Source organism: Cyprinodon variegatus, unplaced genomic scaffold, assembly GCF_000732505.1.
Source record: "Cyprinodon variegatus isolate N-32 unplaced genomic scaffold, C_variegatus-1.0 Scaffold407, whole genome shotgun sequence".
NCBI classification, from domain to species: domain Eukaryota; kingdom Metazoa; phylum Chordata; class Actinopteri; order Cyprinodontiformes; family Cyprinodontidae; genus Cyprinodon; species Cyprinodon variegatus.
In genome coordinates, this window is record NW_015150860.1 from 44,254 (window position 1) to 62,392 (window position 18,139).

At 39.4% G+C, this 18,139-nt stretch overlaps 1 protein-coding gene across 1 annotated transcript in view; it reads right to left on the reverse strand.

The window, feature by feature from the left end:
• LOC107093092 (E3 ubiquitin-protein ligase SMURF2-like) overlaps positions 1-18,139 on the reverse strand; it is a gene marked incomplete at its 3' end in the record, with an annotated part of 78,590 nt that overhangs the window by 42,468 nt on the left and 17,983 nt on the right. The window lies entirely within an intron of this gene.

Here is an 18,139-nt window from a genome sequence, read left to right on the forward strand (position 1 = left end):
TAAAGGAGCTAAGTGGTTCGGATTATCAGTGCGTCTGGATCTCTGGGTTAAAACAAAAAAGGAAAAAAAAAAAAAGAGATGATGCATTCTGAAAGTATCAGGAAAAGGCTTAAAGGGGTCAATGTGTGGTTTTCTTTCATCATATTCCTTTTGAAATTGTTTGAAGACCATTTCGCCGCAGCAGAGGAATTGACTGAGTTGTAACATCTGCTCGGCGGCAACGCTTGAAACTGCAGCTGGAGTGACTCAAAGGCAAGAGCAGAGGGAGGTTCAACAATAAAGACCTCATCGCTGGCATTTCACCCCTTTTCTCCTCTGTAAAGTCTCCATGATGCCCGGCGAATGTTGCTGCTGCTCTGACTTCTATGCTGCATAAACCTGTTCTCACGCCACAGCTGTTGTTGGCAGTAATAACGTTTGATTATTTATAGTCCACACCTCTTTGAAACCTGCTCTGCTTTTCATCACCTGGGCTAACTGTAGAGGTACGACAGCCTGTGCACCAATATTTTGGTACAAAATATTATTAGTGATGAATCATCTAAACGAATGACAATATACACTTCCTTGAAAATTAAACCATGTGTCGCGTTTCGATGACAACCTGCGAGGTATTGGACTGTGATGTACCAATGCAAAGCATTATGCAGCAAGTGACTTTAAAAAAATCCCCAAACTGCAAACTGAATTGAGTCCTCATGTGGGATCTCAGTATAAGTTTAGCCGTAGTCTGGAAGCTTTTTTAGACAAATTTAGTGCACAAACAGCAGCATGAAGTAGGGATATCCTTACCAATATTAGGCCCGCTTTTCCTCTAGCTCCAAAATGGTGCTCAAAAGCCCCTTTTCCGTTTTCACTCCAACTTCTGCGGCTTTAAATTCCTGTGGCTTCGTTCCCACTAAAGATCAAGTACTTTCTAGGTTTTTGAGGGGTGGTTTATATAGAGCTGCAGTGCTTTATTCCACCAGAAGTGGCAGTAACCCGTGAAGGTGAGTGTACAAATGTTGCTTGTTATGGAATACGTTTCAAGAGGTTTTTAACCGAGAATGTACACCTCAATACATCTACCTCAATACATCTACCTCAATACATCTACCTATAGAGCCAGTTTGTCCAGGAATGGCTTACTGTCAAATCAGTGTTGACCAGTTAGAGCTCTGGGTTAAGAAGAATTATCTCCACCTAACTGCAACCCTAACGTTGGTCAGTCAGTCGGTCATTATCTGTATTAAAATGTAATTTAAACAATGTTTTTAGCAGGCAAGTACACCTCAAAACTTCATCTGTCTAGTCAGCTCATCATTATTAAGTTTGGATTGTTTAGGTGAGAGCAGAACAAACACCAGAGGCTACAGACACACAGCGTGCCCTATTTATAAACTTAAAGTATTTTAAGGAAATTGTTACCAAAGGTGCGCCTCATGCAAAGGAACAATTCATTACAATTTGGTAATGCTCCAGATCAGGCTTTTACTTAGAAATATTTCATAGGGTGTACACCATGGTGTATCACATCTTTAGGTGCAACAACATTTGAGCGAAGTTTCCAGGGGAAAATTAGGGCATACCAAAGTTGTACATCCCAAAAACAGGGCGTACAATTTATATTTTTTTTTTAGTAAAGGGTGTGCAATGTATGCCCGTATGCATTGCTAGCTAAAAGCCTGATCCAAACCATGCACAAATTTTAGGTAAAGGTGTAAGTAACTAGCTTAGTAAACAAGCCCCACCAGCCAGCGGCCAAAATCCTTTTTGCCTGCGAGTGGTCCAGCCTTGATCAATGCCCCAGGCCCTAGAACTGCCAATCACAACGCAGAGATATGTTTTGTAAGCTGCGCGACGCTGGAGAAAGCACAACAAGGAAGATGGCAACAACTATTGAACAGTTCTCATTTGACTCAGCTCTGGAATCAGGTTAGGAAGGATTAGACTTGGGGTTTTCATTGAAACGTGAGCAGGAAGAGGCTCTACGACATATTTGCCGACACCCTGTTTGTTTACACTCCTCCACCAGCCTTCTGTCGCACTTACTCCGTCAAAGCAGTTGTGCTCAATGGTCAGAGCGTTGGCCAATATGCACAGACATGGTTTAATAAACAATGGGTTGTTCTCATCAACAATCTTCCGATGTCTCATTTATCGGGGCCAGACTAAATTACACATTTAATCTCACATTTAGTCTGGATTATAAGGCTAGTAAGTCACAATTTGAAGCTAAATTTGCTGCTTTGTGGAGGTCTATGCTCTCAGAATGTTTTTCTAGTTAAATATGTTCTTAGAGTGGTTCTACAAGGAGACTCCCCAGATTAATAAGTGTAGAATTCAAATTGAACTGTATGTATCCTCTGGTTTGCCAGGTTAGTAAAAACTGTGCCAGAATATAAAATGTAATGTTTTGCCTGAAAGTTTGGAGATTTTTCATTGTAGAGACAAGAAATATACATGCTCCGTAAACTAGCTTTGAATGTAAACCCAATTTAGTGGAGTGCAACCAATTGTATACATGTACAAATAAATTTTTTTTTTCATGAAACTATGCTGACACCGCTGAAAGAGAGATCCCGAGTTGGATGCTGTCCATTGGGTTGTGCAAATCCTTCAATCAATAAATTCACTGTTTAAAGCTACTTGATATAAATATGTTTATGTATATGGACTTTAATAAATCACAGTTTAACTAAAATGTTTTCCGTTTGTGTTTTAAATATTTAAAATTTACATGTATATTAAAATAAAAGACATAACATTATTGTGTGAATTTGTATTTGGTTGTTATTTCAAATTAATTGTTTAGTTCAAATGCAACACTGGCCAGATGCAGGTTGATATGTTTCTTTTTTTTAGTCTTAAATAAACTTTTTAAGCTTAGACTTTCTAAGGTTAGACCTCTACACTTGGTTCACAAAATTACCAATAAAGGAGGTGGTTACACCTGAGGAGCAACAGTAATTGGTTTAACTGGTTTTAAGTGTACTCAGGAACCAGAAGGGTCATAGAAAATGGAGAGGGTACAGAAGAGAGGGTAAAGTAANAAGAATTATCTCCACCTAACTGCAACCCTAACGTTGGTCAGTCAGTCGGTCATTATCTGTATTAAAATGTAATTTAAACAATGTTTTTAGCAGGCCAGTACACCTCAAAACTTTATCTGTCTAGTCAGCTCATCAATATTAAGTTTGGATTGTTTAGGTGAGAGCAGAACAAACACCAGAGGCTGCAGACACACAGCGTGCCTTATTTATAAACTTAAAGGATTTTAAGGAAATTGTTACCAAAGGTGCGCCTCATGCAAAGGAACAATTCATTACAATTTGGTAATGCTCCAGATCAGGCTTTTACCTAGAAATATTTCATAGGGTGTACACCATGGTGTATCACATCTTTAGACACGGCAACGTTTGAGCGAAGTTTCCAGGGGAGAATTAGGGCATACCAAAGTCGTACATCCCAAAAACAGGGCGTACAATTTGTCATTTTTTTAGTAAAGGGTGTGCAATGTATCCCTGTATGTATTGCTTGCCAAAAGCCTGATCCAAACCATGTATGAACTTTAGGTAAAGGTGTAATTCACTAGCTTAATAAACTAGCCCCACCCGCCAGCAGCCAAAATCCTTTTTGCCTGGGAGTGGTCTAGCCTTGATCAATGCCCCAGGCCCTAGAACTGGCGGGCCAATCACAACGCAGAGATGCGTTTTGAAAGCTACGTGACGCTGGAGAAAGCACAACAAGGAAGATGGCAACAACTATTGAACAGATTCAGCTTAGGAATCAGTTTTGGAAGGATTAGACGGGGTTTTCATTGAAACGTGAGCAGGAAGAGGCTCTACGCTCATTCATTTTTAAGAAGGACGTATTCGCCGTTTTACCGACGAATTTCTTTTTCGAATTTCGCTGTTTTAATTATTTCTTTCATGATTCTATGCTGACAATGGTGAAATAGAGATCCCGAGTTGGATGCTGTCCATTGAGTTGTGCGAATCCTTCAATCATTAAATTCACCGTCTAAAGCTTTTACTTGATATAAATATGTTCATGTATATGGACTTTAATAAATCACATTTTAACTAAAAATGTTTTCGGTTTGTGTACTAAATATTTGAGATTTACATGTATGTTATGTATGTTACAAAATTACCAATGAAGGAGGTGGTTACACCTGTGGAGCAACAGTAATTGGTTTAACTGGTTTTAAGTGTACTCAGGAACCAGAAGGGTCATNGAAAATGGAGAGGGTACAGAAGAGAGGGTAAAGTAAAAAGAAAATGCAACTACAAAGAAAGATTTGAAACGCAAGTAAAAAAGAAAATGGAATAAGGAATTAGCTTTTTGAAGCTGTGACAAAGAAAGGTATTTATAATCAGATTTATGAATAGTCGCCAAGGCTTCAAGGGAAATGGGAAAGCACTCCGAATTACCTACGAGTCTATAACCTGGGTAATACAAATCCTGAGTCTTTAAATTTCAGGGTTTTCAGTGGAAAAGGGAATAAATACAGCAGCCTATTAATACATGATATACACTATAAAACAAAGACAGGCCACAAGAGGAAAAAGAAGCAAAGTGGAAGGAGCAGGCCAGTGGTTGGACAATCTGCCTAAGGAGGAGCTACAACCATGTCCAAGAAGACAACATTGGCCTGAAAAATCAACATACAGCAATTTAAAAAAAATAAATAAATCAGGAGCAGATGTATATGATTGACTCAACCAGTGGCGGCCGGCCCATAGGGGGCGCTGGGGCACCGCCCTCCCTGATAAGAAGAAAGAAACGTAAAATATATTTTTAGAAATTAACTTATAAATGTCATTTTTACTCTCTAGAGTGTGTACCTATAAGCAAAACAAATTTTGGGGGGTGTGTACGTGTTTATGCTACGGGGACTTGTCATCTTCAGTCTGGCGGCGTCTTTGCTGGGTTAAAACCCGAGGCAACGCTCAGTAAGCGGATAAAACGACACAGTTGTTGGAATGCGGAAGTGACGTCACCAACACTTGACTCGCTAAATGTTTGTCAGATTATATATTTTTTTTTATTTTATGTTTAAAAGTTTGGTGTAATTGAATAAGTCAATGAATCTGTGTAAAGGAGTTAAGTTGTAAAAATGGTTTGTTATTGTATATCAATTGTTTGTGGAGGTAATATATGGACAAAACTGATTAATGAGAAGAAATCAGAAATAAGAGAGCCTGAGGGGAGGGGCTTAAACTATTTAATGAGGGCTGTGGGAAGAAGAGCGGCCATTTTTGTTTTCTGTTTCTTTGTTACATTGCTGGTAACTGGAGGGAGGCTGAGGCCCAGAGTATCTTGTACATGTTTAGTTTCTTTTGCACCCTGTTTTGAGTTGTTGAGCACAATAAATCACCAACACCGGTAACCCGACTGAGACTGCATTCTTGGAGGCCAAAGAACCCCGTCACAGTGACCAAAATCATCACTGTTACTGTTATTATATAGTAAATTAAATCATTACTGTTAAAGTGTATTTAATTTCCAATTGTTTATTTGAATCCTTATTCTGGATTAGTTGGAGACATACACTAGGCTATATCAGCCCCACCAAAAATATTTTTCACCAGCCGCCACTGGACTCAACCAATATGAAAACAACCTTTATAGGCTTTAAAACACCAGAATTGGTCAATCTCTACAAAGGAACTACTTCCCTAAATCCTATATTTTGCACTACTTTGTGCCTGTCTATCTATAAAACACAATAAACTACATTTAAGTTTGGAGATTCCACGCAAGAAACTGAAAATCATCAAGAGAAATTAATGATTTTACAACCTATTAAACCAGAGTTTATAAATAACAAAGATATAAAGTCTTCCTTCTAAATCTGGCTTGTCAGGTGGAAATCCTTCAGCTTTACAAACATGAATGCATAAAGCCCCCTCCCCATTGTATTAAGATAGAGCTTAAGCGACTTAGTCCTGAGTCCCCGCTTTTTTTATACCCCTCCTCTCCATGCCAAACATACTCAGACGCTCACACCATGTCAAATGTCTCTCTGAATCACTTTAACTCGGGACTCAAACAGTGACGGCAGTCATGCTTTTTAAGGACCTTAGCCACCAACTTTACTCACGTCAATATTTATATACTTGTGGTGTAAAATTCACACCAAAGCCCAACTCCCATGCAAGATTAAAGCGAAGGAGGTAGACGGATAAACAGTCGACTAAGCTGGATGGGCAGCTATGCTTAAAGGGGGTGGGTGGGGGGGATAGAGGGGGCTCGTGGTGTTGCAGAACATGCTCAACAGATGAGGAAGAATTTTTTTCCACAAACATCCCTGGGAATGTGTTACGTTCTAGTGAAACCCACCTCATTTCTGAAACATCTGGTATGCATCGCTTTCTGTCACATTCTTAGCGAACACACAGGCGCGCGCACATGGAGGGTCCGGAGACACCCTCTGTTTGTCTGTGGCAGTCAGTGGACAGCTGTCACTTTCTGTCTACTACAAAACGACTGACTAACAGATACAGAAAAGACACATGATAAAAATGATACCTTATGGTTAAAGTATGGATTTTGGTAGAAAATCTATAAAGAAAGGAACTTGAAAGAATCTTAACTTATGTCCTGAGCCCAAAAACCTGCAGCCAAGAGCTAAAATCCATCTTCATAGACAGAAAGATAAAAAAAATAACTTAGAAAATCGACTATTTAGAGCATGAACAAAGCCGTAGAGAGAAGTCAGCTAAGCAAACTAAGCTGAGGAAAAAATGCAGACCCTCATGTGAGTGCATTAGCAGCCCTCAGCTAGCCACACAGCAGGAAGGCAACACTACAATTATACCTAAATAAACTCCTTATGAAAACATACAAGGGCCAGAAAGAATTACAGCTGCAAACAGAGTAAAAACCGTTAAACACTGAAAGTCTTCCCTAAAACAGGGAGAAACCCCCCTGAGGAGCTGTGAAACCAACCATGGATGTTTAATATTGGACTAATTAGGAAAAAAATGATTTAGAAAGGAGTTTTTTTTCCCCTAAGTTTATGAGTGAAAGATACCTGCTAGTTTTTAGCAAAGAAATAACCCTGCATTTCCGGAGGTGAGGGAAATAAATATTTTTTTCCACTGCAGGAAGATGCAGACAACAAAGATTTGAAATTCACAGAGGTTACAATTAGAATTTTGTTGCTTTCTGAATAATAATTGAATCATAAAATGCGTTAAAGTTTCCCACTCCAGCTACACATCACCCAGCAAAAGCATTTTAAGGTGAAAAGTGGTTTATGTTAAAATTGTTTATGAGAAAATACAGGCTAAAGCTGGAAGAAGAGCTGGTAGGAGGCTGCTTGTCTGAAAGCCTGACGGGTCAACATGCCACAAGCAGGAAGAGAAAATGTGACGTTCGATTAAAAGAAAAGGTTAAAAAAAAAAGGAAGAGCACAAAATTGGGAGTTGGACTGATCCCTGGACCGAACCGGTCGTGTTAACACAATACAGCAAGCGCTGCGACGGTTGAGATCAAATTGGTGATCTGTAAGGCCAGCAAGCATACAAAAAGAAATAAGATGGGTACTTAAAAAAAAAAAAGAAAAAATTCTGCCAACACTTAAAAACGGTACCCTGATTCCCCCCCGTTTCCATCTAAAATCCTCTGTTGTCATAGCGACAGCCAGTGTTGCAGCAAAGCTGAAAGAAGGCGTCTCTGTGTTGTCCGTGTTTCTCATTCTGCGCGCAGCATGGACGGATTGGGGAGGGGTCATGATGGGGGGGCAGAAAGAGGAAGGCCACTGGGTGGGAAAGATATTACAAAATACGAGAAAAAAATTAGCTTTTAAACGCTTTATTGCCTTAAAGCCACAAAAGGAATGACAAAAAACAAAAAAACTACTGCATAATTGATTTATTTGGGGAAATTATCTAAAGACTTAAGTCTTCTGCTAAGTCTGCTGCAGAAAAGCAAATCCAAAACCTTTCCTGAGTTACAGTAAAGTAGGTTTTCCCAAAGACAACTAATACACCCGACGCTTCCTTGTTTGCCTCAAACTATTTCTGATGGACAGAAACAGCAGCTCGGCGTGGCCAGAGTTAATGTCCCACCTGTGGGGAGAGGATGAGCAGAGTTTCTCCCAGGCTGACACATAAAGGGTCTCACTGTGCAGGCGAATCAATGAGGGCTGCCAGGCGCAGGCCAAACACCTGGGGAGAGGACCGTCACGTGACTTCCAAGCAAGAGAGAGAGGAGGGAGCGTCGCCATGGCAGCCATCACTGATTAAGTCGAGATAAAAGTAAGACTCTACTTTCATTTCCTGCGATCCTAACATATACTGCTACTGTTGTGGTCTCCTTGACACCCAAGTGAAACAAAAAAGGGGAAAAAAATGATGGGAAAGGAAGTGAAGACTCTTTATTTTGCTACACTGTGGTTAACCATTACAGCAGAGGAAGTAGAGCTGTGGGAACTACGCGACTTGCTGGTAATAATCCACCATTCCGGGGTTCCTAGAATCTAAACAAGATGGAAACGAGGGTTAATGAGAGAAAGCCAAAAAGGAATAAATAAGGTTAGATGCTTGTGTGAAACTATGAGAACGTGTGAACCTAGACAAATCTTTTCATGCCTCTAGCTCAAGCTGACTGCGTCCTGACCTTCCCTTCCTGTCCACCTGGTTCCTCCAGTCATATTCAGTGACCCAGCACCACCAGACAGTCTGAGACATCTTCAGGGAACATCCTCCCCCAGCTACTCCCCTCCTGTTCCCCAACCTTTCCTCTGCCTGTTTGTCTGCCCTGTCTGGACTCCAGGCCCAGGAGGACCACGCGGTCTCATGCACAACAATGTTAATCTATAAACAAAAGAGCTTCCTTTTCCCCTTTCCACTCCTTCCCGAGCCTTTTCTTGGATTCGAAACCTGAAAGGAGAGTGAAGATGACAACGTAGATGTCTGAGTTGTTGCCGATAAGCGAACCAGTCGAGCCGTTGTCTTTCTTTGTCTAAGTGAAGTCTCAACTGTCTCCTGATCTGTTTCCAGTGTTTAGTCTTGCACATGGTCTCTGTAGATCATTATCTCCGGGCCTGCAGCAGATGGAGGCTAATATTAGCAGAGTGCTGGAGTTTCCATGCATGAAAAGCTCACAGACATGCAGCTATTTACCGTCATACAGGCCCTAACCAGACACAGTTTATGGAGAGTAGGTCTAATGTAACCCTCATGTTCAAAGTGACCAACAGGTCAAAATAAAAGAAACTTAAAAGAGTTGGTTTTATAAAGACCTCAATAGAATTCAGGTGGAACAGGCTGGACATGCGTTGTGCATCACATGGACTGCAGTCTAAGTTTTGATCCTGTATAGTCTTGAATTTCACTCCACTTATCAATTCTAACTGGATTCTATGCCCCTGCTAAAGATGCACGTCCCCACGGCATGATGCTGCCAACACCATACCTATCCACTGTATTTAGATAGTTGATGATTTTCAAAAGAAGAAGGCATTATAACTACTTATGCATGTGATCGCAACATCTTTTGATGTGATTTTCTATTATAATCTTATAGTTTTAAACCATTTAACCAACCGAGTCTCAAAGAATTTCGTATCTTTTCCAGAGACCTGGTCACAGATTTGCCCTGTCCCTTGCGTGGCCTTCAGCAAAAAAGGGGACTTTTTGTGGAGTTCTTTCTTGCCGTTTTCTNAACTTGTGGTAATGTCCCTTAAATGGCTTTTTTTTTTTTTATGCAAAAGTTTTAAAAATATAAATGTTGCCGTTTTCTTCTTGCCACTTTTCCATAAAAGAAAGAGAGCATGGAAAATAGTTGTCCTGTCAGCAGTTTGTCCCACCAGAGCTGCAGCTCCCTGCAGAGTTCCCCCAGAGCTACCAAAGGTCTCTTGGCCGTTTCTCTGATTAATTCTTTCCTCGCTCAGCTTGTCACTGTAGGAGGACAGCCATGTCTAGGTTGGTTTTCAGTTTAGAAACACTCTTCCATTACAGATGAACGGTACTTTATCACACAAAGACTACCTCTTTTTATAAAGTAGTTTTATTCTGAATGCTTTAAGCTGTGGTGGTTTTTATTTAAAGGAGAAGTCCGGTCAACAAGGAATAACCAATGGGTCATTATCTATGCCTAAAACTAATACGTTTGCGTTGATTTAATGAATTTAGCGTTAATCAGTATAAAACTAAAAATATTTTTTATCACGATCACCAAGTTCGCTTTTCCTTTAAGGGTAGCAAAGGGTGTTCAATAAACATTGGCTTTTCAAAATATAAATGTGGAGGAAAAACACACAAAAACCATGTGTATTTCACAAATTTTAGCAATGGTTCTCAGTGTGTTCAAGTAGGGAGTCTAACTTTCATATATCTTCATATAGTCAATGGTGCCCAAGGGTCAAGTCTAGGGAAACATGTATGCAGATGACACTGTTTTATAAGGCAAGGCAAGGCAAATTTATTTGTATAGCACAATTCAGTACAAAGACAATGCAAAGTGCTTTATATTGTTCCTAATAGCGCTTTTAATCAATTACAGGCAGGCTTTTAATGTTTTACTTACAAATGTTTATCTTTAGGTGCAGATAAACCGTTTCCAGTGCAGGGATCCTTCAGTCATTGTAACAGCTCAAGGTTTGAAAACTGATAGTGTAAGAATTTAAATATTTAAGGGTTTTAAATTGACAGTTTCGACAGCTGGGGAGGAAGTTTAAATTCAAACTTGGATTTCATTTTAGGTTCAAATCCTCTCTCTTTTGCAGGTGGAAAACATCAACTACAACTACTCCTGTGCTACTTTTATGTCTGCACTGGATAAATGCGGCATTTTCTACATGCATGCTTCTCCTGAGAGTTTTAATGTGCTGAATGCTGTTTATTGTGGCGTTTTAAGATAGTTTACAGGTTTAAAATGTCGTTTTATGTTCTGCATAAGGTTGGGTGGATGGTCTTGGCAAAGACAGACAGTATCATTGCTGCACTTTAATTTCTAAGGCCATGCTTGAACTTCTTCCTTTTTATTTGTCGGCCTATACAAACTAAAAAGCCAGCATAAGTTATTCTCTTTGTTGTAAAAAATTTTCCCTTTCAGTGCCATGGCCCCAACTAACCTTGGAAATCTTTATTAAACCAGTTAGAGTAACACTTTAACATAAAACTGCTGCTTATTGATTTTAGGAAACTACACTACTACTACTTCTTCCTAAAAAAAAGTCTGACCTTTTCAGTATTTCTGGTGACAGTTGTTCTTTTTTAAAGGATGCCACCATTAACCCGGTACAAAAAGATTGTAAAGCAGATGAACTGTAACAATGACATCATCTCTAGACCTAAATCTAAAGATCTGTGAAGATTGCATTCAAGGAGACTCCTTTTCCAACTTCTAATACTTAAATCATTCGCTACTAATAGGATGAGAACCACAGCATATTTGTAAATTTAAGCTCAATGACCCCAAAAAAAAAAAAAGTGCTACCAGGTTATGTTAAGCACAATAATCTTTACAATGGTTTGTTGTTTTGCAGGAGGGAACTAAGGCTCACTAACCTCAGTGTCAGTAAGGGGTTCCTTTGAATTACTAGTAAAAAAAAATAGCAATCCGTCTTCATTTACTACTACTTTTTATAGAAATATTGAATGAAAAGACTATAAAAATAACTCTTCATTGTGTTTGCAATTTTACTGAAGTACAAAGGGAGAAAAAAAAGAGCTTTCTCTGGGTTGTATTGCAACTTTTTCAATAAAATGTATTCGTAATTATAAGCAAATAAAGTCATGCAGAATTTCTCTTTCCTCATCGGAGGTAAATTGCGAGATCAAGGCAAATGTTTCCCACCTTTTAAAACACTTTTTTCTAGAGATTAAACTGCAAATGTGACAAAGCAATAAGTATGCACCCTTTCAAAAAAATATTAAGGCATCAAACTTTAGCCTTTAAAACTATAGTGAAAATAAGGAAGAAGTGAGTTTGAGAGAACCAGTCCAGCTCTGCAAAAACCACACACCAACTTACAACCACAGGCATACACGTCCTTGGCTTGGTTATTAAACCCTTAACAAATCCTCTTATGTAATATGTAATATTCAAATTTGAGCAGACTTCTTTAGATCACATAACACAAATATGATTTAGTCTTTGGAAGCAAAGTGATCATGGAACCCCAAACTGCCAGGAATATCCTTTAGTGCCGTTCCTCAGATCTGTTATTTCCAAGGCTTAGACAAACAGAAAGGAAAAGTGGTAACAGTATACACCAGTGCATCATCTTTAGTGAGAGAAAAGGAAAAAGGGTTACCAAGGGGAAAAAAATACAGTTTTTTCCAAACTGAAACAAAACAGTCTTGTTCAGATACGATCCATTATATCTGCATGTTTCCCGGGTGAGGGAAAAAGAAGAAAGAATCATTTTGAAAAGGAAGAATCATGTGATACAAGACAAACAGATGCAAATACATCAGACCTTATTTTTTAACCAGTGAATTGAATATATTGTTTAGTCATATAAGCCCGGGAATACTCTACCAAAGGCCTCAAAGTTGGCTATTTTTACCATCGCTGAGGTATTTAGGATCGAATCAAAGGAAGCTAGCTGGATTTTTACGACACATCTGTGATTCCTTCAGGCTGCAACAGAGTCAAACTCAAAGCAGACGACTGAAAGGCTAAACAGAGCATAAAAAATGATGTGCATTTGTATTCTTTCAACCGTTCGGTGGTCGTGAAACATGCTGGATGTGGTAATATTAGATAGATAGTAGATAGATGAAAGCTGTAAACTGGAAGTGGATTCTCTCAGGGTGGACATTGAATTAACTGATTCAGTATCTTGTAGCGATGCACTGATGCATACCTGGATCGGATATCGGTTATTTTAATATACAATCCAGTGCACTTTACATGGAACTTTCATTTCTTTCTTTTTGCTGCTTATTTGTTAATAATTAATAAGGGCTGAAACTATCAGATGAATCATTAAGTATTGATTTATGAAATAATCGTCAACTAATTTAGTAATCATTTTATCATTAACTGGAGTATAAAGACTCTGGAAAGAAATATATAAACATTTCGCAATAAAAATAAATACAACTTTTTCGTCTGTCATTATGCTCTATTTAGAACTCCTCTGGAGGAAAGGTTTTGTTTCACTAGGTTATATTATTTAAAAGTCTTCTTTAAGGAACCTCTGGCTATCCGATTATCATCCACACTGCTCCCTGGGCGCCCCACGGTAACAACCCAACGCCACCCAAAAAGAAGGGGTAAAAGCAAAAGGAAAATTCCCCAAAGGGAAAACAAAAAAAGTCAAAGCAAGCCTTCCTTTTTTTTTTTTTTTTACCTAGAAAAAAAGGCCAAGTGTGATCTTGAGTCATTCCAAATGTTTTCTAAGGACTATAAAGCTTGCTAAAATCTCTGCAAGAACTGAGAAATTTCTCCTTCCTTTCTAATTGCCTAGAAAGACTCCTTATTCTGAAGATGCTTAGCTCATCAAAGGCCCCATCCACTGTAGCCTAAGTTAAGCAATGCTCAATATTACTTAGAAGATGTAGCATTCACATTTCTTATATTTTCCTCCAACCTGAGAACAAAAGCCGATAAATCCTAGCAACCTTTCCACTCAACAACGCCCATCCAAAATCCTGACCAATCATGACTACACTGAATGGATGAAGCAGAGAGGACAATTAAGCTAAAGCGGAAGTGTGTCAGCGGTCACCATGATAAGTGCTGTCCAAACAGTACTGGGAGTAAGAAAGGAGGTAGGAAAAGAAAGCAGGAGTCTTCCTATTGATAGTTCATTTAGCACAGCTTAGGAGCTAAATGGATTCCTTTGCATGACAGGACGAGAACGCCTAAGGGAGTTTAACGAAAATACACTACTTATTCACATGTACTTTGTGTGACGCGTACAACTGTACAAACCTTTATAAGTTTTGGGTTTTATAATAAAGGAATTTTGCTGTTTGCATCATTTGTGAATTCTTTTTAGGAAGGCTGTAGTCACAGTTTTCACTCGCATTATGTCATGTAATGACAGCCAAGGCTGTCCAGATTCAGCACAGCAGTCCAGAGTTCCTTTCCAACCAACTACACCAGGGTTAACCAATTAAAAATCAGCTGGGTCAACTGAATTTCAAACTTTTCTATAGGTCCTACTATACCCCTGTTCGTCTTCAGAGAATGTCCCCCGACCGTTCAAATCTGTGTTGCAAATGTTTGAGGCATAGAGGTACTTTTTTCCATCTATTCTGGTCATGTGATTTATTAAGGTCCTCCTGGAGGGACGTTCATTTGGTGATTGAAAAGGTTTTTGGGGGAACGCTTCTTTTTGTCTCCTGTGTTTTGTCTTCTAAATGTTTCCACTAATCATGTGGGTGCACATTCTAAATCCTTGTTTACAATTCTTCAATTTTCTGCCAAGAAATATATTTTGTTACAATGGACCTCTCCTTCTGCTCCGACAGTAAATATGTGGCTCACATAGATATCTGTTATCCATCCTTTGGAAAAGCTGACCCACGATCTCAATCACAGATCAGAGATTTTCGGCACTTTGGGGTCCACTTGAGTCTTTTCTGCTTGGTCACTAGGATTCTAGTTCTTATTTTTATTTTATTTTTTCCTTTTATAGCACTATTTATGTTTGCTTGCTTCTGTTCTCCTCTCCTGATGGCTAAGAGGTGAGGTGGACGTGAGAGGATTGACTCCTTGTTCCTTGTTCATGTGGAGTATATTGTTTTTTTTTTTTGTTTTTATCTTATTATTTATTTAGTTTTATTTTTTTCCTTTTTTAATGTATGTATGTGTGAAGCGGCAGAGGTTTGTTCTTTGTATTGTAACTAATCTAAAATTAATAAAAAAAAACAATAAATAGAAAATCATTTGGGTCTGAATAAAGAAAATCATCAACCCGTAAAGGTCTGGAGACATTTTTAGTAATAATCCTGTTACTTTGAAAATAATTTATCACCGACATAAAATTAGGTTTTTATTCACCTATGTTGTACATTGAATTTTTAAGTAAAAACATATTTAAAAAATTTCTTTTGATTCTGTTCATGGTGGAGAATCCTGCTTCTCAGCAGCAGGTTGAACCAAACATAATCAAAATGTGCAGGGTCATCTATGAACACACCATTTCACTTTTCTTTCACCAGTTCACCACAGTTCTTCCAGCAGTCCACACTTTCTCTGCTCTCTTTTTCTCATCATCTTCTCCTTCTTTCCATCAGCCAGCTTGCCACAGGTTTCCCTACTGTGTCTAAAAGTAGCTCAGAGCAGTGACCCAGACTGACGGCTCATTGGTTGTGTAGCCTGGTCCCGGCGCTCCGGAAGGCTTTACAATATTAACAGGAGAAGTGGCCAAAGTAAAATGAGACACTGCCGTCGGACAACATGCAGTAATTTATAAATGTTTTAAATCAGGTTGGGTCCAGATTAGCCAGCAGGTGGGTGCAGATCCAGACCGCGGCCCACTAATCCGTGACCTACAGTTTTCTTACTAATGAAGAAACAAAAGGAACAGTAGCTAGCAACAATAAGCCCTCTTCCAAACCTAGGCGATGCCTTGAGTTCAAGCAACAAGAACCTCTTAGATAAGGCAGCGAATATAAAATTACATTGTTTTATGACGGCAGATATTGGAGCAAGAACAAATATCTGGATTTTATTATGTAGCAGCTTTGTGGCATAAAAGAGAAAATAGCTCTGAACTAAGTAGCAAACTAAAGGTATAAAGGACAATATTTTTATTTCTGGGTGGATCATCTAAATAAGTGGTCCTACTTATTGTCGATCATTCTGGTGATATGTTTGCTCACCCCATTAGCTATCTTTTTGCGCACTTTCAGCCATATGTCTGTGTTTAGCTTCGGTTTCAGACAGTCATTGAAGCTCACCTTTCTCACCTTTTTCTTTCTTTGAAAATGTCAGAGGGTCGTAGAAGAAAAAGTGCCTACGAAGCATATGAGAAGAAAAGAAAGGCCTCAGAAGAGGCAGATATATCCCAGAATGCTTTGCATGGAGAGCTCTCCTCACAAAGTACTAAGGGATTTGCTGTCACAGCGGCCCGCTGTCATCATAGGCTGTCACTACCTGACAGCGGTGACTAATAACAAAAATGGCGCAGGCACCGCGCAGTGGAGGAGGAGTTACGTGACCAACGGAGTCAAAAGCAGTCATCGTCTGTCCAAACGGTCAGTTAACTAAGTTTGCCATTAAGTCCACTATATAGTCCCTGCTGCATGTGGATACAGTAAGCTTGTATGAGCTATGAGAACAGCACATTTTAAAAAGGGCGTGCACGAGAAGAAATGGGCTCATGCACGTGCATTTTTTTTTAACCTAACTTTTTGATGCATCTCATTAATAGGGGGAAAATCTAACATTTTAGGATTTGATCGCCGATTGCAGCCATCTCTGGTTAAATCCAACTTTCAATTTTGTCTTACTTATTTCAAATTCAATTAAAAAAATGCTTAAAACTAATTCAATTATCCCAAAAGGAAATGAAATTATTGTGTAATAATGCCTCTGTCATAAATAGAGTGATGTACAACACTCAGTCTTCTAACAATCATAACAAACTGGCTCCAAAGACACCAGAAACCAGATGGTTTATATTTATCCCAACACAGTGTTGATCCACAGAAAGACAACCAGAAAACAGACCTTTAAAGGGATTTAATACCAAAGCCCACAGAAGAACCTGTGGAAAACCGTGACATTAGACTGATGCTACCCTCCAGCCAAACCTGCTCCCAAACAAAGAGGGAGATGCAGAACAACAGCGTAACTACAACCAGAAACCTACAGAGAACATAAACCTCTTTAACAAAGCTGTCCATCAACACAGAGACGCTCACCACACACATCCACACACGTGAAAGGAGAGGGGCTGGCTACATTCTTAGTGTGAGAACATTTCATCCGTCTAACGTCACCTTTTCCTTCCAAGATACAGCCCACTGTAATTGCATAACTCCTCTCCTCGTTTCCAGCTCCAGAAAGTGGGAAACTATGCCACAATGGCAATCTGCAGTGGCATTCCTGTTACCCCTGCAGACTACATCACTCTCTCTTTCCACTGTGTACGACCCAACGTGTCCAACAAAAAGTCATCCAAGCGAGTAAAGTCTTCCACAGTGCCATCACGGCTGAGAGGGAAGTGAAAACAACGAGGCAGGCTACAGCACCGCTGGCCGGGACCGAGGCTGTTTTGATCGGCTGTGTGGCTTTCCTCGCTTTCTTGGCCATCCTCATCCCCTGTGATTTAAGCGAGGAAGATAAGAAGCCAAGAACAGTAATCCCATCCTGTTTAGTAGAAGAAATGGACGGACACTTCACTAATCTTTGCCAGAAGACTGCTACTTCCAACTTTCCTTAGTACTTTCAGTCACAAAGCTTAAGTTAGCTACTGTTATTATGCTGCAACCACCCAGCTAAAATTCTGTCCCCACTTTCTGGTGTCTGTTTTGCCAATAAATGAGTTGAACTTAGAGAAACCTTTAAATCTGGAGATGAAACGCTCACAATTAGCTAAAGTGCTTCATTATAATTTTTTGATATGAGGTACTCCCTTAAAATAATGATGATTATCCTCACCGCGGTCTGTCTCTTGATCAAAAGACGCAGCTGAACAGAGCTGCGTGCAGTTGCATGCAACAATTAGCTTTAACAATGCGCTCAGTCATCCGTATAAAAAACTATCAGCACGCGTCATGTCTGACCCAAATGCAATCTCTTGCAAGTATTCTCATTCCTGAGCTTTCTGTCACGCTGCAACCGCAGACCTCATTCTGCTTTACTGGGATTTTATTTGATTTCATTTGTCCAAATTAAAGTACCACACAACAATCAAAGGGAAAACAAATTCAATGGTTCCCAAAATTTCTAATAAAATCAGAGAAGCAAGTTGTATGTTTATATTTTTTCCCCTGTCCTATGTTACTCCTGAATGAAATAAAAACAACCAACTTATTGCTTTAATTCTTAATCTTTAATTTATTTAGAAAAGGCAGCCCTTATTAAGAGTAGGGCAGTGGGTAGCACTGCTGCCTCACAGCAACAAGGTTCTGGATTCGATTCCCAGTCCGGGGACTTTCTGCATGGAGTTTGCATGTTCTCCCTGAGCATGCGTGGGTTCTCTCCGGGTACTCCGTCTTCCTCCCACAGTCCAAAA